A 27509-nucleotide genomic window follows, 5' to 3' on the forward strand; every position below is an offset into this window, starting at 1 on the left:
TTGACTATATATCCCAAACACCATTTAGGGTTGAAACTACAGCAAATGATTTAGCAAAGGGATCACAATGAGGGAGTGTGTGTGGGGAGGGATGATGGGAAAGAAAAAATAACAACAATGGCAAGAATGCAAAGCAGGAGCAGCTTACACTGGCAGCAGGCCCAGATGTGATGAAAGAGCATTGGTGTTGGACTGACCAGCAGACATGCAAATGGCATTGTGCCGTGCATGTTTTTTTCATTATGCCATCTGATTATGTGCCTTAACCAGCCCTTTGGATATTTCCTGGATTTCTAAAGCATTTTTGCTTTAAGTTGCCTTCTATAGGAACCAGAAAACTAAGAGGCGACATAAAACTGAAACTACAGGACAAAGTAATTGTGTCTGCATCTGTACTTATGGGTGGCAGTTAAATGTCGCAACATCTCTCTCTCTCTCTCTCTTTCACTGCGTAGCAAACACCTTGCTGATATACAGGTAGGAGTGCAATTCCCTTTCCCCGTTCCCCTGGGCCTGAATTTCATCACTCACACTGAGAAATGTCATGTTAGTTTATAGCACTCTACACTCATTAGACTTTATAAAAGAAGGCTCAACCAAGCCTACCCAAAGAAAAAAAATGTCCTTAGCTCCAGAATAGCGGAACATAAGACATCTGGAGGAAGATGAGAGCAATATATAAAAAATGAAAAGTGGCCCTGGACCACAAATCCAGTCTTAAATCGCTAGGGTATATTCGTAGCAATAGCCAAATATACATTGTATGGGTCAAAATTATAGATTTTTCTTTTATGCCCAAAATCATTAGGATATTAAGTAAAGACCATGTTCCAGGAAGATATTTTATACATTACCTACTGTAAATATATTAAAACTGAAATTTTGGTTAGTAATATACATTGCTAAGAACCTAATATGGATAACTTTAAAGGCGATTTTCTAAAGAAAAAAAAAAATTCCTCCCTCATATTCCAGATATTCAAATAGTTGTATATCGACCAAATGTTGTCCAATCCTAACACACCATATATCAATGGAAAGCTCTTTTATTCAGATTTATTCAGATCAATTTCGATAAAAAAAAATGTTTGCCTTATGACTGGTTTTGTGCTCCAGGGTCACAAATGACTTCATCCACTTAAATTTTCTCAAATAACTGTCTCTTGGCAAATCCCAAAGGGAAAGTCACCAGTGAGATCCTTTAAATCTTGTGTTTCTCCTTAGAAAGGAGGTTAAATAACCTGCTTATGCATTTTCTCTTGCAAAAAAAAACCCCTAATAGTCTTCTCTAGGGTTTTCAGGAAGCTCCTAAACTTTGCTTAGATTAGCCAAAATCACACTCAGTAAATCTGCACTCAGAAGTCAGAGGTTTAAATAAGAAGAGTCTATTATGCTATTCTCGATTATATTATCGAATATATTGTTTAAAATATTGGGGTCGGTAAGATTTTTTTTTTATGTTTTTGAACATTAAACAAAGGCTGCATTGAAAACAGCAATATTTTATTAATATAAAATGTAAATTTTATAAATGTGTTTAGTTCAATATATCTCTTTTCTAAATATTTTATTAATACATTTTAAAATGAAATGAAATCCTGTGTTGGTGAGTCACTGTCACATGATCCTTCTGAAATCATTCTAATAAAATAAGAAACATTTCTTATTACTATCAATGTTGAACAGTTGTGCCAACAAATCTTTTTATGTAAACCATGATACTGTTTCAGGTTTCTATCTTCAATTAGACTGTTCAAAGGAAACCATTTATTCATGTTGAAAAAAATTACAAATCTATTATAAATGTTAAATTTATGGAATAATGTACACAGATAAATCATTCACTAAAATAACAGGCAAGAGCATGAAAAAAGTATATGGGATAGTTATCTAATTTTGTACTGACTTTAAGCCTACTATGTAATGAGCAGGCAAACCTCTGAGCAATAAAATTTTCATCTGGAAAAGCCTAAAAAAACAATTGGGTGCATAAAAACCGAAATTACTAACAGAGCTTATTTATGACATAGAAATGGGACAAGTGCTCTTGAAAACCCCTGATGACAGCAGATCCCAGAGAGTCGGATATGCTGAAGCACGCTGAAACAGCCCCTTCGCAAGCTCAAACTGATTTTCTCCTTTTCTTGTTCTATGCAGTTTCTCTTGTTTCTTCCTCTGGATGTTTGGGCTTAAGGGGTAATCCTCTCTCGCTCCACAGTGTCCCACATGTGTTAGTGGTTGTTCTCACTGTTAAAATCCAGGACAGCCTTCCCACCCCATCCTGCAGACAGCTGTTCCTCTCCTCTATGTGGGTCAGCAACATCTGGACTGCTAATCCAGCTGTGGAGGGATTGATGGATAAAAAGGAGAGTAATGCTGTGCTCTCTGGGAAAATGACAGAGGTTAAAATTCAAGCAAATAACTGCATTGATTGCCTTGAGTCCGCACAATGCTGCATCCACACCATCAGGTGTCAGTATAGTGGCAACTGAAGTATCGGCCAGCACATCATAAACAAAATTTCTTTAACCACAGCTACAAGTAGCCATGTTTGCCTTGACAAAAATGCTTCATGTAAATATTCAGTGCATTTAGTTCCCGTTTAAAACTGGGTTGCAAACATTCAAAAGTGCCACAACGGTTCAGTGAAATCATCCCAGAGTTGTGTGGGAAAGCTTGAGGGATGTGGAGGCTGAATATCTGAAACACAAGAGCCTCATTAAAATCCCTGCTAGCATGAGAAAGGAGTGTGAAGGAGCCACTGCATACCAGTCAAATAAAAATGCAAGACTAAGAGGAGAAGAGAGAAATGAAAGGAGGGAGTTGGAGTGCATCAGACGAGGGGAGAAAGAGCCAAAAGATGAATCTCACAACAGTAGTATATCACAATAAAGTATCTTATTTCTGCATCTATAAAAAGGCAGAAGGAAGAGGATGACAGGATTGATTTTTGTCCCTGCTCCTGCGTTTCTATCTCTCATCCATTTATGAGAAACAGAGGTAATCAGAGAATCAATCTGACCCGACAAGCAACTTTTGATCTCTCTAAATCAGCCGCCATCTCTTTCTCTGCCTCTTCCTTTATAATCCGCCAGCACTATCCCTTCCTTCATTTCATTTACTTAAGACACTTTTAATTCTTCTAAAGTTCAATTCTAATTGCGCAACCTTCGCATGAACCATCTCTCTTTTTAAATTCTCTCTCTATCTCTCTTTCCCAAGAGTCTTGTTCCAAAACCTATTGAGTTGTCTCTGTCGGCAGCATTTTAAGAAATCATAGCCGCCCAGCTGTTCCAAACAGAAGATAGCATAATTACGCCGGCTGTTGATATACCACCATTTTGGGATGTATCCCTTGTGGGGAAAGCAATCTCATAATGCATTGTGTAAAGCACTGAAAAAATTCAAGGCTGTCAACTGATTAACACTTTTATTCAAATTAATAACATATACAGCTTTTCAATATATGCTGAAAAAAGCCCCCTTGTACAAATAATTTAAAGACAATACATTATTAAAGATGGAAAAAATGGATATTTTTTTCTGAGGTCTGAGTTGAGTCCATGAAGTCTGACCTTTTCTTTACAGAGTCGACCAATGAAAATTATGAGCTTAACTGGTTTTGGGTAGGGGGATTATATTTTATCAGAGTACTCCACCTCACTATGTTTTGGAATAAAGCCATTTTCTCTTTTTAGATTTTTTCCTTCTGTGTGGTATACTGATTAGATAAATTACAACCTTTTTTCACCACACACACACACACACACACACACCTCACAATATTTTGACAATATAAACCTCCCATGAGCCAAAGGCCAGACCATCTTCTTAAAAACACTGTTGTTGAAATCCCCAAACCATCAAATTTCGGAGCTTACAGAGGCTAAAGGTTCCCTGCCTTCTCATTCCACCAGTGTACAACAACACGGTAAATCTAAATGCCGATTACAAAGCACAGTTTAGCTCATAAACAATCCTGTGACGTGACCTCAGTGTGTAAAGAAGATTCTTAACTCTTCAAGTCAAGACCTTTCTAGATGTTTCTAGATTTGGTTTAACATTTGAGCGTAGCATTACACAGCAGCACTCGTTTCATCCAGCTGTCAGGTATGGCTTTTAATAAAGACAGCAGGGGTTGAGCCCTGACCTGAATCAATGAACCTGCTTCGCTTTACTCAAGAGAGAGGGCGGGACTAGAAGACATAATAACAAGAACAGTCTGAGATAGAGAGAGAGAGAGAGAGAGCAAGTGGAGGAGAGAGAGGGAGAGGAAGATGGAGAAAGGACGCTAATGAAGGAGGTAAAAATAAGAATGAGGCTGTGTCCTCGGTGAGTGCGGTCCCCTCTGTCAGCTCACATTATAGATGTAATTTCATACCTCTTGCCAACAGGGACTTGCAGCTGATCTCAGCTGGCTGCCCATCAGAGAGATAGAAGAGCAATGGCCTCTTATACCTTATTGCTTACACATATTTGGAGTATTTGGTGTCTGATTGAAAAATCGTAAAATGTTGTTGTTGGTGTTTGCTAAGAAACATATGCGCGATATGAGCATCTCCCCCAGCGTATGACCTACACCTCCATTAACAAGCTTTCCGACACATTGGCTGTAGTGTGTCGTTATTACAACATCCCGCCTCCACACTCACGAGAGATGCATAAAGGAAGTCCCGCCGTCCCTGCCAGCATACTGTGGCAGATCACTTGATCATAATAAACAAAAGCAATTAGGACCCGCTCTGAGCGTGTAAGCCTGATAAACACTGGAGACGGGATGACCTCTGTGACCTGTGTGTGAGCGCATAATGTTAGTGTCCACACCTGCATATACCGTATACAGTATGTGTGTGTGAGTTGCATCATAAGCTGGATCGAGTTGCAGATGTTGCTGAAAGAGTATAACTGCTCATCTGTCGTTTATTGTTTCAGAAACATTCATTTGGTTTCACTGCGGCTGCTGAAAGAATGCAGTCCATTACATACAATGATGGAGGGCTATTCTGTTCAACAAAAGACAATATTGACTAGCCTTTAATGAAATGCTTTCTTGCAGTGACTCGATTACTAGGTTGTATGCGAACTTATTGCTGTAGAATACAAGCTTCTCTCTGCTACAACTATAGTTTATCTGTGTTCTTCAAGCCATCTCTGGTATTTTCATAAGGATTAAGTATATATGTAATCCATTGCTAATCGACAGCCTTTATTACAGTATAGAATATGCTTATTCTGTGATAAGAAGCCATATCATCATAATACAATATAATTTTAAAAAAGCATAAGTTGGCTGTACTTGTTAGTAGGGATGCACAAGAAAATGTGTGATTATATATCAATATGACTATGAAATAGTAATAACAATAATAGTAATAATAACAATCAATTATAGTATATAATAAATAATTAATTATTAAGATTAAATACTAAAATTGAGAAATCTCATTATCAAAAATATATATAAATAAATTATTTAGGAAAAATACTATAATAATAATTGATATTATAATCAATACCATGACTATATTAATCAATACCATGACTATAAACATAATATCAATAATAAAAACTATGATGATGATCAGAATTATTACTAAATAAAGATATTAGATATTAAAGAAATATGTCATATTAGTGAAATATAATATTTAATTGTAAAATAATAAACACTAAAAGTAGTTCAGAAAATATAATAATAACACTTTTTATTTTATAATAGTGTAAAATTACAACAACAACAAAAAATCCTGGCTTTCTTCATTTCTGTATTTTTCAAACATAAAAACCACCAAGCTTATATTCAGGTGGAATATGTTGGCAGTGTTTTGTTGACAACAGCCAGTTTATAATCGTTTCTCATTACAAATTTAATAATCACACAAAGCCATATTGTGACTCCAAGTCAAAAGAGTGTCTATGATGAAAGACTATGAAAGTCATACAGGTTTAGAATGACGTGAGGATGACTAAGATGATGACAGAATTCTCATTTATGTGCGAAACAATAGTATTTAAATATGAGCAATAGTGATGTGTGCTTTAGTAAGCAATGCTAAATTGTGAAGAAAGACCACTCACTGTTGTAAACACCTACAGTTATCAAGTCACTTGGCCTGAACCAGATGACACTGAGTAAAAAAAAAAAAAAAGACAAAAAAGTGGTACATCGAGGTCAACCCTGGGCATGTTTCCTTAGAGAAACTCAGGCTTTTATAAGCACTTATGGTTATGTGGGTCACACAGAAAGGGACCGCTGGCCTTCATCCACATTGGCACAGCATCAGAGCACAAAAGGAAAGAATTGAGAAATGAAAGACGACACATGCACAAAAACTATTTCACATTCCACTTTAAATGAGCTAAGTGCTTCTTTGAATATTCACAGCAGCATAACTGTGAAATTGTGGCCGTACCATTCACACATTTCATGTCGTTTTCACACAATATGGAGTCATTGAACACATTTCCACAATGCTTACATTTTCTGAACAGACAAGCTATACCTCCCAACAAAATTATGGATCGTTTTTGTAGTATTTACAAATGTAAACACACAACATCCCACAATAGCAAAAACAATGTTCCAAACCTTAGATACAGTATAAAAACCTCTGCTTCTGCAATGATATCAGTTCAAAAACAATATATCTTAGTTGATTTATGTTGTATAAATTGGGCCAACCACAGCTGATTCCAATCTGGCTTAGACTCAATGGCAGGGGTTATTTTTTTCTATTTCATTGACACTTTATACAATAAAAGGAGGACTTTGAAGAGTGTCCTCAGTCCCAGTGAGGCCCAGTGAGAGGAGCAGGAGCAGGAGCAGTGAGAGATGCAGTGAGAGGAGACAGAGCAGTGAGAGGAGGAGCAGGAGCAGTGAGAGATTGTTTTTATTTTACTTTTATTTTACCCCCCCCCCCCCCCCCCCTTTTCTTTAGTTTTTATATCTGAGCTTTTTGCTGTTGTCGTTTTTTGTTCGGAAGCTTTTTACTGGAATGCTTTTGAATGTGAACATTACTGTACATTTGGACATACAGTTCCTAACCAAGAAATTTAGTGTAAAACAGTGAATTGCATGTTTTGCATGCAAATACCTGTAAAACTGAGACTGAAAAGTCTATGCAGTTTTTGCAATGTCAACAATAGCCAGTATTTTGAAACCTGGTGTACTTTGATTGACTGCATGTACCTTGTGAGGTGAAAACAAGTGTTATTCTTTGACAGAATAATTTAATTTTGAGTCAGATTTCCAGTGTTTTGGTAAAGTTGGTGTGTGCAGAGAAAGATGTGTTCTATTTTGAAATGAAGATTTAGTATATATTTAACAAAATGTGTATTTGAGAAGAAAATTATCCATTTGGCCAATTGTGTTTTGTAGGTGTGAGTCTGTGTTAAGAGTTTAGAAAAAGTATCTGAAGTATGGTTAAGCGCTTGTTAGTCTTGTTGTCTTAAAAAAACTGTAACACATAAGACATCGCTGGAGCGATAATGAAAGCACTTTACAAACCAGGAACGGATCATGACGTTGAAAGAAAATTGACAGCCACCTATTGGAACGGAATGCTGTTTATATTCAGCTGTACACTCATGCTGTGCACATTGCACTTGCATCAGATGGCATACACTTCAGGGAAATGAAAGTAGTGATGCACAATGTTGCACGATATTGTATATTTAATTGTTCATTCCCAGAAGTAAATTTTGTTGATTGTTGATTGTTAAACAGACATTAACAATCAACCTTTTTTTAATTCTCTGAAATACCTTGTATGCTGCAAGCAAAAGCTAAGATGGAAAAGCAGTGTTTAAACACTGTGTAATGCATTCAGTATCAAAGAATTCAAAAGAATTCATGAAAAATTCATTCTCAGGGACTAATCAAGGTTCGCCGCCTCGTTAAAGCTGCTCGTTTGTGGAATTCAATAGATAACAATAGGATCTCTTAACAGCTTGTTGACCTGAGTCTGTAGCTTTATTACATGTCGCCATATTGATGTGCATTTGGCAGGAGGTTTTACATTGCAGTATACACTTTATACGGAGTCTGCAAGTGGCAGTCCCATCCTCTATTCATCTGCCCAATCCATTACGTCGGGTCTGAAATCTATCCTGTGCAGTCTGTAAAGATAGCAAACACGCACTCACACCCAAACACTACAATACTGCAATGGTGCTCATAAAAGTCAGCTTATCTTCTTCTGCTGAAACACTGTTCTGAAATACAGCACAGATGAGCGACCCCTCCACTTCAAATCACTTTAAAATTTAAATAAGATGTACATATGCTCTCAGCCGGAAAATAAACTTTGATCATGTTCAACTGGAAGTAATATTCTTTGACAGAAAGCCACTGGAGCTGACTGAGAACCACACCAATAGAGAAGGTGAACCATGACCACAGTTTGACTTCCAGCCCCTCAGGATCTCTTCCCAAAGTGGAAATAATGTGTAAGGGAGTGGGAAACAATATAGAGGTTCAGTATAATCTAATGACCCCTCAGGCAGTAGCCGAAATAGAATGAGCATGTATTAAATTTCATGCCATTTTTTCCCCAAAGGGTATTTTCACGCCTCTGGCTGTTTGTGTGTGTTTTTCTTCCCATGTGTTCCCCGTGACCCAGTTTCTCCCTGGTTTGATTGTGTTAATTTGGTTCAGGTGTGTTGTGTTAATTGGCCTCATTTCCTCTATGCTGTCTATGTTGGTCGGGTCTCAGATGCCATGTTCCTGTGCTTTAGCCATTCCTAGTTTGGATTACCCTCTTGTTTTGGATTTATTAAAGATTGTTTCTCTGATCCACTTCTCCATCGTTCTCTCCAACACAGAGTGTGACAGGCATAGTGTAGTGATATCTTCTATAGAGTGCTATTATAGAGTTGTTGTTTTTTAAGCAATATTACAACTTATTAAATGTATCGTCCATGATAGTTATAGCTATCATCCTAGGTGTTAAAATAGTTAGATGTTGGTTCAGTTACAAATCTGTATTAATTAGTTCATTCAGAAAAGGATTAACCAGACTGAACTCATAAGTTTTAGAGTCTTTTTGAATGATTCGTTAAAATTTAGTTGAAAAGAGTCATTTGTCTAATGTCTGGTTTGCAAAAAAACTAAAGCATAATGCATTTATTTACACCTTTTTCTCTCAATTTGGACTTCAATCTCATAACTAAAATATATATATTTTTCCCAATTGCAGTACAGCTAATGCCATAAATCAATGCCACTTAACATTCAGCCAACAGAAACCTCTCTACAATTTGTTTTCACTTTGCATGGTCCAACCATTTCCCCATGCAATAAATCAACTCTCATACTACATTTATGATGTCTCGTTTGACTCAGAAATGTCAGATTATATAAGCAAAATGGTCATTTCATGTTGACTTTAAAAAGAAATACTTCAGCTGCACTGTGCAACTTAATAACTTTTAGCCATTTTAAATGTAGGAGGAATGAAGGAAAAATGGAAAAAATGAAGGAATTTGGATAATATTACAGAGACATAACCGCATTGGGGAGAAAATGTATCCTTGTTAGCCTCCATGTGCCTTTTATACGAACATAACATCAACATAGAGATATGTCAACTGGATAATCTCCCAGCTGTACAAGCACAGATTAATTCAGATAACACCTTACTTCACACAGCCTGCTGACACAAATGCACATAGAAGGTCTGCCATTCTGTTATTGTTGATGAATTAAAAATATATGGCAGTGATTATCATAATATTGCAATTAGCACGATTTAGATTCACCCCAGAGAGTTGCTTCAAAACCTCTGCGAAACCACTGATGTTTAACAAATCCATTAATTTCTGCCTCAAACGTCCACCTGCTTGAAGTTGCTGAGGGATCGGTTTGGGAGTTCCTGCTGCCAGATTTGGCGGTGGTCTCCTGCCAGCCTGTCTAGCACTGGCTGACTGTTCAGCCGCAAGAAGACACAAACACATAAATCACCCCGCAGGGCTGTGGAGCCTGAGCTCTACAGCATCTCCTCAAACTGTGCCTGAAGGTCATTAGTCATGATCAGGGCAGAAAAACAGACAAGCAGCCAGGGCATGGATTCAGTAGCCCCGCTTTTAAGGGATTGGGTTATGGAAATTTCCTGCACTGTGGTCTTCATATTAGATCTGGAGAATCTGAATTATGGAGGTGACTTAATTAGAATGTAACTTCTGCTTTGGGTTTCCCATTTCTCCTCTGGGACGTGCAGTGCAATGGAGCGAAGTGAAGGCAGCGTATCATTCATCCCCCTGGAGTTACCTGTTGCAGGAGTCTTTCTGCAGCTGTAAATCCCACTGAATGGGATTTGGGTGTCAGCTCTCAGTGTACTAGCTCGAGGAACACAAAGAGCTTTTCGCAGAGAGTCTGATCTTATTAGTGAAGAAGGTGATCAAGGTTGTGAGCAATTCAGTTTTCAAAGACATCATCCTGTCAATATCAGAAGACACATCAAATATTCTACAACCAGTTTTAAGAACGATAGAAACAACAAAATAGCATGAACTGAATGTAATGTTTTCGGACACTTAATGTTATTTAATTGCATTTTTCTCCACTTTTTTTGAATGAAACAAATCAATGCTGCCTCTGAGGATGCCCTAGACCAGAAGAAGTGGATTCATGCTTCATTCAGGATTAATGCTAGGAAAGAGAATTGCATGTTATTTACAATTCAGTGAAAATGTATTAAGGTTTAAATGTATGCAATTACTTGAACTTTAGATTGCTCTTTTGACCCACTTTATAAGTACTCAAGTACAGTGTCTTCGAAGTGTGCAGCCAAATGTACTGACTAATTACACATTTACAGTGATATAATTGCAATTTAGTACATCTTAAAATTAGAATCAAGTATTTTACATGTTTTAGAATTTTAAAGAAGAAATCAGCTGCCTGCGATAACAGTCAGTTTAGTTGTAGTTTAGCGGACATCATATAAATATATGCATAAATATATTGAGCAATCCGGATTATGTACTTCAGAGCACTGTCATAAAAATAATAAAATGCACTGCAGTAGTGCTGACTACCTTAACAAAGGAGGTGCTGAAAAGATTGTCTTAAAATACAAATCGACAATCCACGCACACTATCAGTCATAAGTCTGGTAAGTCATAAGTCAAAAATATGGTAAAAACAGTAATGATGTGAAATATTATTACAGTCTAAGAATTATATTTGATCTCATTCTTGCACTACTTCTGTAGGACCAGAAGTTGGACCAATTTCCTGAAGGCAAGAAGAGCATTTCTCCTGCTGACAATCACACAAAAACACCAAGACTGATTGGAACATCTCCGTGCTCTAAGGCTCAGTCTGCAGTCACTTGTCTGAGCTTGTGGATTCTGCTAACCTGGTTTCTGGCAGTCTTCAGGCACTTAACAACTGCTAGACATACAAATCACATCTGTTTTTCCGACAGATGTTTGTTCCTATTGCCATATTGAGCCAGACTACGGACATGTTTCCTAAGCCTCCATTACCAACATTTCAGAATCCACTCAGTGAGGAATGGGAAAGCAGACGGTGAAGACAGTATTATCAAAATATCACCAGCTGCAGTATGTGGCTGCACAAATTTATTTAAACTATATTTAACCATTCTGACAATACAGTGTTTTAAAATCTCCAGCATGAAAACCCTTAGTTCAGTATCATACTGTGTGAACTTCAGCTTTAGATGATGAATGAGTGTAAACAATGCTAGCTTTTGAGTTTTTGTCTTTGCCTTTGTCTTACTTGTTAATATTTTTTTTCAGTTTGCATGTAACCTTTACACTCATTTTCAGTTAAAACCTACATAAAAGAACAAACTGTGGTGATGTTGATCAAGAATATAAAAATGCATATACTTTCACAAAATTGTAACCTAATACAAAAATAGTTTTGTAGAAATAAGTGATACACCAATTTATCATTCAGACCATTAAATCAGAAAATATTTTTAAGTTTTTATCTCCGCTTCAAATTCAATGTCAAATCCAAAAGTATTGCATTCACCCGAGAAATGTTATAATCACTTGCAAAACATCTGCATTCTCTTGCAAAACTATTTCATTCCCCTGAGAAACTTAAAATTTGCTTGCAAAAACACTGAAATCTGATCTATTGACAGCATTTAAAGTATATTGTATTTGTATTTTCAAATATTTACAGTGAATTATAATTAGAAAAGTGTAATATTAGATTTAAATGAATCAAGTGAATTTAATTAACAATTGAATATCTTATTTTCTATTATTTACCCATATTACTTAAAGGGGGGGTGAAATGCTATTTCATGCATACTGAGTTTTTTACACTGTTAAAGAGTTGGATTCCCATGCTAAACATGGACAAAGTTTCAAAAATTAAGTTGTACGTTTGAAGGAGTATTTCTGTTCCAAAAATACTACTTCCGGTTTGTCACAAGTTTCGGAAAGTTTTTTTCGAGTATGGCTCTGTGTGACGTTAGATGGAGCGGAATTTCCTTATATGGGTCCTGAGGGAACTTCTGCCGGAAGAGCGCGCGCTCCAGTATAGCAGAGCACAGACTCACTGATCAGAGCGAGAGCGTCGCGAAATGTCACAAAAGGAGTGTGTTTTTGGTTGCCAGGGCAAGACAACCCAGCACAGATTACCAAAAGAGAAACAGCATTAAGGGACCAGTGGATGGAGTTGTGCAAGTGTTTGTGTTTGTTCCCCTGCATTTCGAAGATGCTTGTTTTACAAACAAGGTCCAGTTTGACGCCGGATTTGCACATTGTTTATTTCTTAAGGATAATGCAGTCCCAACGAAAAAGGGTCACGATTGTGTGTTGGAACCGCAGGCGGTGAGTAAAACTGCTTAAAATATCTCTGTGTTGTTAACTTAGCTATCAGCGGGAAAGCACATCAAGTAAACAACATGCAATGTTGTCATCAAACTGCACTTTCCACATGTACAGCTTAAAAAAAAAAAAAAAAAAAAGACGACATAAAGTGGAACTTAGTCATTTTCCAAAACCGCTAAGCAAATATATACAGTTTCAGTACATACCACATAGAGACTGATTGCTGATGCTGCTCTTGTTCAATTTCAGTCTCTGGATCTGATTCTGGATCATAATATACGCTGAATCTGACTGTTAGCCGTGGTTTGTTTTGGTTGGTTTTGTCCTCACGGTGTCACAGCTTCCAAACGCTCTCAACCTAAAAGCCTACTGGCGCTCGTGATTCTTTAGATCCGCCCACACATCACGCCTCCAGCCACTCGTGTTTTTCCGGGAAAAATCGGTACAGACTATCTTTCTTTTATGAATATAATAAAACTAAAGACTTTTTGGAGTTATGAAGGATGCAGTACTACTCTATAGGTACTCAAGATTAACAGGATATTGAGTGAAAACGAGCATTTCACCCCCCCTTTAAATATATCATATTGGTGTTGGCCAAAAATGCAGGCAACCACTAATATCCGATTATCAGATATTGAATAGCCCATATTAGTGAACCGCAAGCAAAAATGTAAAGCCTCTTTGTGTGCATAGAGATATCTGGTCTCAATTTATTCTGTGAAATATAAATATATATATATATATATATAATTTTTATATTTTTTATTGTCCCGCTAGAGAGTACAACTGATTTTGTGGAAGTTTCCATTAATGGTAGCAGAATGTAGCGCAGCTCATTTCCATTTTTAACACTATACACTGAAATGTTCTGGACTCAGAGGACATCCTCCATCCCACATCCACGTAATTATTCTCACCACACCTTAATTGCCTAAGGCATCATATTATTCAGGTCATGGAGAACAGATCTCTCACTTCACAGTGGCCAGTCACAGTCAGATCGTCAAAGTGCTGACCCCATGGATGTCCAGACATCAACCCATGCCAACCTCAGCACGTCCCATGACAGGACAGCAAGACAAGTAACTCTTTCCTATCACACCTGAGATTTCAATTCAAAGTCATGTTTGAGACGATAAACTTACAATACACTAAGGATTCATTTTGATGAGAGTGTATTACTTGTATTACTCAAAATGGCTTATTCAATGCAATAAATTCAGATTCAATTTCAATAATACATACATACAATACAATGCATAGAGTGGTTCACAAGGTTATACAGTCAAATTCGGAATACACAAATCTACATGCCAAAGCTATAGGAGGTCTTCATTCTACTGCCATGATATTCCCAAATAAGGATGAACTGTTTAAACTATTGTTTAATGGGAGGGCTTGGGAGAAAGAGAAACAGAAATGTCTCAAAAAGTATGTTATTTGAGACATTATGGAGCCCACTATCCCATTTCCTGTCGTGATGAGGCCAAGACTAAAAATACACATCCCCTTTCGTCAGAACACAAACTGCCCCCTCAGCACGAATGTCTCCTTCAACCGCTATCATGTAGCACAGCACACAGTCTCTGAGCAGAAAGCAAACCCCACAGTCCCCATGCCTGGGATCAAATGTGCCACACGGTTGGCTTACTTTGATCGTGTAATGGGTTGAGTCTGTGTAAACTGTGTTGACCTCACTAGTCTAGAACACTTTCTTGACATGACTCAACGGCAGTATATCAGACCAAGGGTGTCTGAAAATTAATTGTGTGCATTGACCTTCAACGGTTGCTCTCATTTTGTATATTAGTATCCATAGATCCTTTGGGAATACTGACAATATGTGTTCACTATATGATGAGAGTATAAAGGTATAAAAGGCCTTGTGATTTACTTTAGAGCAGGGGTGTCCAAAGGTGCTCTTGGAGGGCCAAAGTAGTTTGGCGCCAACTTTAATTAAACACACCATATCCTTGAAACAAGATTGGAGCAAATATGCAAGTGATGTTCAGAGAGTCATTTTCTGTCAGCATTTAAGTTTTTAAAAGTGTGCTGTTTTGGCCTTACTTTCATTCATCTTCCTAAACAACTAATACAACAGAGGTCTTGAACTTAATACTGAAACCTAGTGGCATGGATGACAAACCACGTAATAACAGACAGTTTTGTTATGTGTGGCATTGTAGAAATGACCTTTTTTACCAATGTTTAAAATTCATTCACAAAGTGAAAGTGTTCAGAAATAGAGGAAGGTATCAAGAGTGAGTAGTGTTCAGTCGCTCATGTGATCCCAACATGGCAGCCTCCATCCCGATGTAAAATAAAACTATTTTTTATAAGCCACTGACTGGACTATGCATATTTGTTAAAATTTGCTGAAAATAATAAAAATAAAATTCTGTATGTGAAAATATGTTAAAGGGTTTAATAACCTCAGAATTCGTTTGGCAACAGTTTTTTCTCAAGTGTAACAGTCTAGTTTTATATAACTTTCACTATGAAGACACTGGTCATTGGCTGCTTTTGTAAAATGTTTTCATTCATTTTTATTGTATGCAACTTTTAATTGAAATTGCAGCTTGAATTCACTAAACTGCTTTCTTTTTCTCATTTTCTTCTGTGAACTTTTCTGTTGGTCTCTGAATTTCTCAAACGAGGAAACCCCTACGACTTTTTATTTGCTTTTCCTCTTCTTATCTCTCTGTAGCTAAATCATCTCAAAACACCAAGTATAGCTCTCATCAAGTTTAAGAGGTCCTCCAAACTCCCCAGTGTCAATAAAAGGTCATCTAAGATGACAGCAAAAGGAACTGACTCACCAGGACCCAGTTCATGCTGAAAACAAGGCAGTCCATCTGAACAGTGGGAAGATCTACTGAAAGAGCCAAAACCAAGTTAGACTGGATGTACAGAAGCACTGACGATCAACGTGACAGAAGTACAGTACTTCATGTGTTGGTCTACTTAATTTCAGATTTCTGGAGGTTACTGTGCTTAAGCAGGGCATTTGTGCATTTTCAGCAAAAACCATAGACTTTATTTTGCTCTTTGGTTTCTCTGCAGCCAGCGAGCAAAACAGCATGACACTGATTGCATTTACTCACAGACGGAGGCTCACTCAAGAAACACTTGAGCACACAAAAACACACACCTTACCACACACACTCTCCCAGTAGAACAACATGATGATTCTGAGAGAACTCCTTAGAATCAACCACAGTGCGGCTGCTGAGAGTAATTGGTCTCCCTTTCGGCAGCCTAATGGAAGGCACAGGGCAAGGCTTGTTCTGGGTATGCTATGGAAAAAGGAAGCAAGAACTTTTCAGTGGGGGGCAAAAGCCACATCCTCCCTTGAAAAGGTTCTCAGACTCACAATCAGATCTCACAGCGAAGCCACAATCGGGCTGAGTGGAACGCAGTGGTCAGGTAAAAGGCACATGCAGGGCTTGGTTACTCAAAGTGTTGAAATGAGCTGTATAATGCTGAGTCATACTACAGCAAAAAAAAAAAATTATATATATATATATATATATATATATATATATATATATATATATATATATATATATATATATATATATATATATTTATTTATTTATAAATTACAACATTTTTAATGTCTCTAAAAATGTATATAGGTCTTTTTGATTGCAGCAGTATAAAGTCTCCCTGCATCAAAAGACATGGCACTTAGTGCACATCTGATTTGATTTCCATATTTTTATCTTGAATATCTTAATTACAAAGGGCACTTTAATGTATTCTTACAACTATCATGGATGTCTTATTTATCTTAGATTATGTGCCATGACTACTATTATCATTAATGTCCATTAACTCACAAGCCAGTAGTGGAAGTGGATGTTTTATGGACCAGTGTTTCCGACATAATGTGTGTCATAAACTTACATTTTATGTGCAGCAAACCACAGCTTCCCTGTAGTGAATGCATATACCGTCACTTATTGTTGAAAATGAACAAAGTGGATGAGATCCACCCTTCCATTCGGCTTTTCACCGATTCCAAAGAGGATCATGTGCTTCAAGCCACTAAAGAAAACAGCAAAGTGAGAACTAATGAGACAATTAATGAGACCACGAGATTTCTAAGAGAAATCCAAGGAAAAGCCCCGACAGGAGATTCTAGCCTCACAGAAGCAATTCATCATGTGTCTCAAGCACTGATCACATACTTTAAATGTGCTGTTAATGGCATGCAGAAACTCAAAGCCCTTGAGTCACTGTCATCTTCGATTTCCTCAGTCTACACTTCGATGAAAGTAACTTTCAAAAGTAAGCATTTTCTTCAAAGAAATGGATCATCCAAAAAAGTATTTACTTACTGTTCCAAACCCATATGATTTTACCTTTTCAACTGAACACAGAAATAAAGATAATAATAAAAAAAATGGTATGCTCCTCTTCCCAAAACAGATCATACAAAGTTATTATATGACTTGGAATATAGCACAAGAGTTATATGGACTATAACTGTTGTTATTGTAGTTTTTTCTTTTGTCTTCACAGCACCGTTTAATCAATATAAATTGTCATTATACTGAAAAAAGCTAATACAATTCTGGATTTATGTGTTATAGAAAAAAGCTTATTAACAGCATATGAATTTGGAAAGACTGACAATTCTGACAGCTCAACCCCAAATCCGAATCTATCGTATGTTTCCATACACACACATTATTCTTACACGCTTATCAGCACATCTTAAGCAAAAAGAAATCCCTGACCCCACACTGTCCTGATGTCGTAACCCTTCCATTGATCAGTGGGACGAGCAGCCTGATTACAGATTGTTTCAGATACACCACTCTCATCTTCTTACATAACTTACACACACACACACACACACACACATATATACACTCAAATGATAACACCCAAGTGAAAGAACACCAACATGTCAGAAAATAAAATAATAATGAATAAATAAATAAATAATAAATAAATCAGTTTTAGTCTCAACTACCTCAGGATCTTCAAGGTGCGTTTTGACAAAGCTCAGTCATGACTGCATGTGGCCTTTCTTGAGGAGTGGCTTTTCTCTTGCAACCCTCCCATACAAGCCACATCTGTGGAGAGTTTGTGTTATTGTAGTCACATGCACACAATGACCACTCTTTGTTATAAATTCCTGCAGCTCCTTCAGAGTTGCTGTATAGGCCTCTTGGTCAGAAAGACCTTCAGGATTTTTGTTTTTGCACCCATCTCCTGACTTGTACCTGTCCATAACGTTATTCAGGAGATCTTTTGACAGTGTCTTGCCACCTGCAGTTGATTGTTTGCTTCAATTGCACTAACAAGGACTGAAATGCTCCAAGAAAGCTCTTTTCATGCTGAGCGATTAATCACAGTTTAAAGTCAAATGGCTTTGTGCGCATTGAGAAAGTGATTAGTTAAACCTGATTGAGTTTACAAGTCATGTATACGAGGGGGTGATCCTTTTTCTAACTCGGTCGGTGAATCGGTTTTTTTCTGACATGTTGGTGTTACATCTTTCACTTAGATGTTATACATGGCACTGAGTAAATATAGCTGGATAAAACCAAAACATGTCTGTCTTCATTTCAATTTGCAAAGCAACAAAATGTGATTATTTTAAAGGGGATGTTTTCTTTACCTACTGTATATATATGTATAGTATATAAGTATACTATACTATCCAAAACTATCCAGTGAAATATCATTGCAGTCACTCCTCTTGTTAATTTGTTTCTATTTAATATCTCTGAAGCAATAAGAAATATGCTGCTGTCTGATGGTAGTAGGGTTTTTTTTTAAAAAAAAAAATATATATATATATATCGTACAGTAGCCAATGCTGCACTAGCTATTAATATAATAGCCTATATATCCTGCTGTAGGGTTCTGTATATCTTTAATCCTATCGGTTAAATAATTAGCTGGTTATTTTAAAAGCATCACTAGGTCATAAAACAGGCTATACACTCACTTGTGCTACAGTAAAAGGGTAAATATGTCACTTTTTCGAGATTATTGTTGATATAACACTGAACTGCTTCTAGAGTTTAGCCTACTGCAGTCTAATACACGTTGCCGAATATGGTAACTCGTCATAATAATTACATTTATATTGTAAATATTTTTGCATTGACCACTTTTCGAGCAGGCTAATGATTGATCGCAGCAGCCGAGGGTTCCCTCCGCAGGATCACTGTCCCGCTTCCTCGAGCCCTTCAGAAGCTCAGTCTGAACAATAGCATCGCCTGACTGTCCGATCAGAATAACTGGAAACACGCACATCCGTCGAGCGCGACCCCTGACCCATCCAAACATTCCTTACGTCCTTCATAATCACAAAACTATCAGTTCGTTCATAAAGAAATGTTCACACGACATGGAGGATGCACGATGACCCCGATCCTGTGTTGTGAACTATCAAGCAATGGACCAGAAATATTTTACATCCGCGTTATTGTATGTCTTTCTTTTTAATTACCAAAAAAAGTATTAATATTATTATTATTATTATTTTATTTATTTTTTTGTAACTGCAGGCTTTACTTTCAATCGTTCCCAATCGTTCCGCGTGGTTATGATGGGATGCTATTTGACAATACAGAAGAGGAGAGCCAACGCTCCGTCATTAAGAATTAAAAAATATTAATATTTTACAGTAAGTAATCTGGGCGCGTTGATTGGCCATCATATCTGGCTTACCGTGTCCAAGAAACGCAAAGTTTCCCTCGTTGCGTTGATTTGTTGTGGAAGGAGAGCAGGACAAGCAGTGCGAGCGCCTTCTCTTACGGTCCAGTGATACGTCTACTGCTGCCGCGCGCTGCACACCATGTTACCGAGGAACACGAGCCACGGAGGAGGAGGAGGAGGAGGCTGTGCGTCTACACAACTGCACCGGACGAGCGGATTTAAAGCTAGGGAGGGTGTTGGTAGGATTACGTGGTGCCGCTTTAATAAGATGTCACTACGCCGAATGGGACCGCTGAAACTGTTTTAGGGTCCATATCGCTTATTTTAGAGAAGTACAGTCAGCAACACCTAAAAAAAAGCTTATATAGGATAGGAGTCACAAAGGAAAGCTGACTGCAGAGAGGCTGCAATTAAACTGTTTTACTACATTATGTGTGAGATAGATAGATAGATAGATAGATAGATAGAGAGAGAGAGAGAGAGAGAGAGAGAGAGAGAGAGAGAGAGAGATAGATAGATAGATAGATAGATAGATAGATAGATAGATAGATAGATAGATAGATAGATAGATAAATAGATAGATTCTAACATTTTCATTTAAAAATGTTTACCAATGTCTATTACAAATACATGAAACAAACGGGCTAATTTGCCGTTCCAGAAGGGTGCTGTGGCAGAGTGGGCTGAGTCCTGTTATACTTTGATCACATTGAGAGTCCTGGGCCCCAGGATTTGTGCCTCACATGCCCAATCTGTAATCTTGCCTGGCTATGAGGAGGTATCATGATAACCGCTGAGAGGAGAATAATAGGGACAAGATAATGGGAATCTGTTGCACTAATAGTCTCGTTAGACTTTCCAGTATGTAAAAAACACATTTTCCTTTTACTAAACAAATGACTATGAAATACAATAAAGTGAGGTGGATCCAAACCATGAGATCTCTCTGGTGTAAGACTAAGTAGCTTTAAAACCTCGTAATGCACAATCTTAAAAGCAACCAGCCAGGCAGAGCTTTGACAGAGATCCGGCTAATTAACAGCTTCCCAGCAGGATTTGCCCAAGATGCATGATGAGCCACCAGGAAGGCAAACATCAAGACAAAAGCATTTATTTTCTGACAAAATGACTTGCGACTATACCTGTGCAGTTTTTGTGTAGTTTTAGCATCAGTATATATTATACAATACCTCTAATTATTGGGCAGAAACTGAAAATGACTAGATTCAGGTTCTGAATTTAAATTGATGTGACCATCAGAAGGCGAATTCATATTGGAATGTGGTAGCCAAGACTTAAAATGTAATAAAATTTACAGTAATTAATATAACTGCTGTGTGTGTGTGTGTGTGAGAGAGAGAGAGAGAGAGAGAGAGAGAGTGTGTGTGTTTTGAGTGGCTGTGTTACTGGTAGATGGATACTACTGATGTGGAGTCTTATCCCAGACCAAATAAACTCGGAAAGTGTTGGTATATCTTCAACTCTCTCCCTCTCTCTATAAGAAACTGATGTGATTGAATTTCTCCACTGCTCCTCATCCGATTGCACCTCTGGCTTTGTTAGCTCAAGCATTATTCTGTTTCTTAGCCAAGCATTTTCTCACTCCCAATGTTACATACATTACCTGTTTCCATAGTTCTTTTTTTCTTCCTGGGATTTTTTGGCTTTGAAATACACTGGACTCAAAAGCCTAGGGCATATAACAACAGTCCTTCCACAGAAAAGAAAGCACCTTCATATGAGTCTCAAGGCCTAGACAAAACCTAGCCTTTTTATTTATTCTGTTCTAATTTTCTGAAACTGTGCTTTACTGTTAAATGTAAATATAAGATACATACATATATATATATATATATATATATATATATATATATATATATATATATATATATATATATATATATATATATATATATATATATATACACATGTATGTATATATACACAAACAGCAATACCAAGGTTAAATGGGTTTGATTCCCATGGATTGTATAAATCAATTTACATCTAAATATTTAATCAAATTATCTGCCAAATAGCACTAGATAAAAATATAGATTTTCTGGTTCAATTAAATCCTGATATTGATTTTTCTGAGATTTTACTCTGACAAAAATCATACAACCAGTTTAGTCTGAATTAAAAATTACTCTTATAAGTCAATTCTTGATAGTGAATCAAAAACATGCAGTGCAAAAAGTGCAGCCTGATTCACAAAACAAATGACTTACAGTTCAGTTCTCATAAGTTGGAGATTACAGTCAGTCTGAAACACCTGTCCTGTATGGCTACAGCAGAGAGAGGATTTCTTTCAAATAAGGAAAATGGACATTATAACCGAAAAACACCCAAATGAATCAGTATCAAATAAAAATTACAAATCAAATAGAATTGCTGTGAATCTGAATGGAATCAGGAAATCTTTAACAATCTGTAACAATATCCAGACAAAAGTTTCCCGTGCAGTTTTAGCAGAGAGAGAAATTTTATTATTTAAACAAACTGGACATAAAAACTGAAAAACACCCAAAGGAATCATATAGAAGCGAAATTAAAATGATTCCGGGAATCTGTATCCAGAGCATCAATATAAATGTGCGAACTGAGAGCTCTACACTTTGAATAGCTGAAAGCATTATCAAATTAGACAAAATATATAATAATTGAACACAAAAAGGGCAGAGGGTGTGTAGAATTTTATGAATAACAAAAGGTTAAATTCTGTGACCACAGATTCAATCATCACTAAGAAAACGAATCAGTTCTGACCATGCATCCTCAACATTAAATTAGCACACATACACTGAGCAAGCCCTGTTTTTCACCATACAATTCCCTTTCTGATAGCAGTTCTGCAAGGTAAACACACAATCAAGGAAACCGTGCACAGGGTTACTGGTGTTACATTTCTGCCTGACCCAGAGACCTCTAAAGCAGGTAGCACTTTCACCTGGCCACTGTCTCTCTCAGCGACGGCTAATCCTCACACTGTTCATGTCACCTCTGCTCAGTTAGGGGATTATCGGGTCAAGCTATTTCTGGTGAAGCAGGACGAGCTGCACCATAATCTTAGTAGAAGTCTGACCAACCATTGACCAATGGTGGACACTGAAGACAAGCACACAGGTCTTAACTCTGCCTCTTAGAACACAATGTGACGATTGTGCGTGTCACAGTTGTAATGCTTTGACCAAGTGCTAGAGCACCTTTCAATAATCAGAGCGGATGTTCTTGTATAAACCAAAGACCACAAAGGATAATGAATGAACGCACAAACAGCTGAATGAAACAGATGAATGAGAAGACAGTGTACTCATGCATTTGGCTTATTCACAGTGCATTATGTCTTTAAAGAGAAATATTAAACTTTGATATTCACTACACAACCTTAAAGGTCAAAATAGACACAAAAGATACAAAGGTCACATAAGCTACTGATCTGCATAGAGTTTTGTGTTTTTTTGTGTGTGATTCACAATCACTGACCTTAGCAGAAGCTTCTTAGTTTCATAAAGGTAGTGCACCTGCTGTCCATGTGGTCTAACTAAAGAAATGCTGGGCAGAGTGGTGGAAAGTGCCTTTGCCATGTGTTGTCCAATGTGGAAGTCATTTAGGCTCTGGAGCCTCCCTCCATATAGGATATTACTGTAATTACGATATTTCTCAGCCTTGTTTGTCAGTAGGATAATTTTACTTATGGCAGGTTTACAGTTGAACAAGTGTTGTGCAACAAGGACAACCTGCATGCTTGATATCAGGATCAATATCAACTACCGGATGATTTTGTTCCCTCAGTACACAGATGAGGCAATGACACGATTGTATATTAATGGGCCATCGGTGACGCCAAAGAAAACAAATGGTCAAATTCTATTGCAATGTCAATATCAAGGTGGCACCATTCTGGCAATTTAGTATGAGACTATAAACAAAGCAGCCAAACTTTATCAGTTACTTTCAGCTGTATGTGAGAATGAGTTTGCAGACAGCACTTGCTGTCAGACTGTTTGAATTATTAAAGTGTTTGTCAATGTCACTACTGCTATTAGCTAAATACTGCCTTAAAGGACAAAAGTTGATGTACTGTTGTGGGAAAACCCTCTGCCATGATATTTACTCCACTATGAAGCCAATAAACACTGAGCATCTGCAATGCAGCCCGGGAGTCAGCCTAAAGTCTTGTACAACAGCAGCTGAGCAGCAAGAGACTGAAAAAAAAGAAAAGAAAACAAAGCTAAATTAATAATGACGGTGGAGCCCACCAGGAGCAGGAGAGTGTTGCTGCAATATTGATGAGTTCTGATCTGAATAGGAACAGAGTCAGAATTTGTCTGTACAAAAGCTTAGAAGTGTCATGAAAAGCTTGTCATTGGTATAACATACACTGTAAAAAATAAGTGTAATTTTAACTGTAAAATTTTGTAAAAACGCTACAAAAAAAACTGATAATAGGTTAACAGTAAGTTCCCGTACTATATACAGGGAAAAACTGTAAAAGATCTAACAAAGCATTTAATGTAAATTTACAGTAAAATTCTGTTAATTATACAGCTTTTAGAAGTAAAAAAAGAACAAATCAATGTATAATTTACAGTCTAAAACTGTAAACTGATATTCCCAGAATTCCCTGCGTGACACTCCACGTTTGAAAGTATTTTGTTTAAATAATCATGTTTTTAAATAGTTCTTGTTATCAGTTATGTACATTTGAGCTTTATGTTACATCTTCTGTTGCTTAATGAAAGTTTTTTGCATTATTTAAGTATCACGTGTGTTACCATGATGGTGTTTTGTGTTTCCATAAATGTGCACCTTCTATATGTTAATATATACTTCTGCTTGTGGTGAAGCTACTTGTGATGAGCTTTGATACTTCATGTGGCTTTCTCTTATACAGTACCATCTTTATTATTATGGTGGTTGTCAGTATTTTCAAGGTACAAAACAGATTTAATTTTGTGTGTTGTTGAATTTACTGGTTTATATTCACATTTTCTTGTTTGTAAATTACAGCTTTATATTGTAAAATTAACAGTTTTTGACGTAAATGTGTTTACAGTTTTCTGTATTTTTACAAAATTATTCTGGCAACCACAGCTGCCAAAAAGTTTTTGTAAAAACAACAAGAAATTTTTTACAGTGTACTGTCTGCTTATTAAGCTACATCGGGCTTCTCTTTGTCAAGGCCATGGCATTTACATGTGGTTTTATTAACAAAGTTCGGGAGAAGCACGATCAGATAATCATCCAATTTGGCACAGGTTCATCTCGTTTAGCTAATCATCTTAAATAGCACGCAAGCGTATATATATCCAGTCTTCCTACCTCCTGTCCCACGACAGTTTTTCGGCAACCCTCCTCCACCCCAACTCCTCACTTCTAATCTATTTATCCCAAATTAGGGATAGGGGGAGTTATTTGGGTTCGGGCTATGCTCCGGGCCCGGACCCCTCCCCCAGGACAGCACGCCAAAATATGCCTACTATTTGCCTTCAGATTAGATGTAAGGGTGAACTCGTGAAATGCAATATAAGCTCACAAATATAAGAAAAACCTGACAATATTTTACTCTGGTTCTGATGTTGAAGCATGAAAAAAGATGTGCGGATTGAATAACCTGCCTGCATGCAAAGGTAAATACGTGAAATCATGGTAATTATCTTATTACAGGTTACATTTACCCATTACAAATAACAATGTTTAAGGTGTTTTCTCACACTCATACATTGTTGGGTTATTAAGCACAGTATGCAATCTAAGATTGTACCAGTAAATCCTTTTACCAAGAGTATTTGCATAAAAACTTAATTTTGTCAATATTTGCTGCAAAGATTCCTCTAAACACTCGGGCTTGAATTTTCCCCGTTCCTCGAGGATATACTGTACAATAACCCACACACGCACTGAATATCAATTAATTTGCTTGGGCTGCCTTTCACAAGTTCCAAATCAATATGCACTATCCTTAAAATGACCCAATCAGTTTTGCAAAGCATATTGCTGGTTTATATAACACATACAATTCTGAATTATTTAAACAGATTAGATGGATTTAAGTGTTAGGAACTGCGATAAAAGTTTTGAGGCAAGTAAGTAGCAGTTTGTGATTAAATACAAAACTTGCTACTGCTTAGACAAAGACATTTATGAAGGTTGATTAAGATGAATGATATAGTGTCTAAGCGGTTTCCTCTAAATTATACTCCCTTGCTGCTCTCTTGAGTCTTTTGTACAGACCCAGAATGCTCCTCATAAACTGTATTTCTCACTCTATTATCATTCAGGCATGCAGTGACCGTTTTATTCAAATAGGTGCAGTGTTTCTCACAGGAGCAGAAAAATAGCCACATGTGACAATGATTATTGATGCTAATGAAAACAGTTTTGACATGGCAGTTTATTTCCCCAGCTCTTTCACACAAAGACACCAATCAGGGCAAACCCCTCATCAACAAATGTCACATACACACACCCATGAGAATTTAGTTAACAGTCACATAAGATGAGGAGAAATTAATCAGGTTTACTGGAGCGCATAGGCCTATTTTTTTTTTTTTTTTTTTTGCAGAAGACAGAAAAAAACATTCAGATTAGCAACTTCATGATCATATCTGATTCAGTCAGTGGCTCACTAATGTTGGAGCACCACCAACAAATGGTTTGCAGGCCTTTTTCTCTGACTACATGGAAAATACTGCTAACTGGCAATGATTGAATGCTATTAAATAATAAGAAAATAAGAAAAATTAGATTAATTAAAAAAAAATGTGATTAAATTATAACTAAATAAATCTGCATAGTTATTATGCATGTCATTTTTACAGACAAATTTAGATTTTTAACTGAATGTTACCTTATTGATATATGGTGAATTTTTTTATGATTTAACCACATTTTTACTATAAAATACTTTCAAAAACTGTGATTTACAGTTAAAAACAGTAACATGGTATTTCTAGAAGCCCTGCATGACATGTTTCAAATCATATTTTTCTTCATGTATATTATATTTAGGGTATTTTTTACAATATTATGGTTTTAGAAAAAATAAAAATACTTCGGCCACTTGCAAAATTGGGCAGTCATGTGTTGTTTTTGAACATTGTCAACAATGTCAATTTTTGAACATTTGAATTCTGGTATTAAAACTTTTAGGGGGGAATAAAATTTTCAACAAGAGGCATCATTTTATGAGCATAATTCATTTCTGAAATGTCCTTGCAACGCGAGTTATTTTAAAAGGAATCCTTAAGCATTATTCATAACTGATCAATAAGAGATTCGTTCATTGAATTAAATGTACAACCATCCATAAGGCATTAATACCCAGTGGCACTCAAGAATATCAGAACATGTGTAATCTTGTTTTATGAAAGTATCACCATCAAACAAATCTGAAATTTCTGAGTTTTTCAAAGCTTCCTCTGTTCAACTTTGATCAAAGTATCTTTCCTTTCCAACTGCTGTCAAAGCCACAGAGACTGAAGCGATTATCAGAGCACAAGTGGCATGTGCAGAGCTGCCCTCTTGCTGTTGCTGATGGCAAGAAGCCATAAAGCAATGCATGTGACTACTTTAAATTATGCATACATGGAAATTAGAGGGTTCGCTATGCAGCAGACACCTACAGTGCACCAGACTAGTCCATTTGTGTACAGCAGTAAATCCTGTTAAAGTAATACTGTAGTGGAGTAATTGGCTCGATGTCTTCCCACGACACTCAGCTGATGCTGTACCTCTAGAGAAATTCACTGAGGTGGGTTAATGTGCTCAGATAGGAATCTTCTGATGGGTCTCATGACTCATCCTCTCTCTGAAAGCAGCTTTGTGTTAAGATCAATAGTCAGTATCTTGTGTGAATATCAGTATGCGTGTCAGTAGTGATCTTAGGAGGTCTGCTTAGTAAAAACAGAGTGCATATCTCTTTTCGCATGCTTCTCAGCTGTTCAGTAAGTGGAACATTGCACATATATTATGCATGGGAAGTAATGCACACTTTGTCT

General features: G+C 36.9%; 1 protein-coding gene across 1 annotated transcript in view; it reads right to left on the reverse strand.

The window, feature by feature from the left end:
* The window catches only part of LOC127935773 (hippocalcin-like protein 1), a 32114-nt gene extending 12404 nt beyond the window's left edge, over window positions 1-19710 (reverse strand). Inside the window, exon 1 of the mRNA XM_052533931.1 lies at window positions 19519-19710. The gene's annotated coding sequence lies outside the window, so the exon portion shown is untranslated. The remainder of the gene's footprint in view (window positions 1-19518) is intronic.
* Between the last annotated feature and the right edge of the window lie 7799 nt (window positions 19711-27509).

Source organism: Carassius gibelio, chromosome A19 (assembly GCF_023724105.1).
Source record: "Carassius gibelio isolate Cgi1373 ecotype wild population from Czech Republic chromosome A19, carGib1.2-hapl.c, whole genome shotgun sequence".
Lineage (NCBI taxonomy): Eukaryota > Metazoa > Chordata > Actinopteri > Cypriniformes > Cyprinidae > Carassius > Carassius gibelio.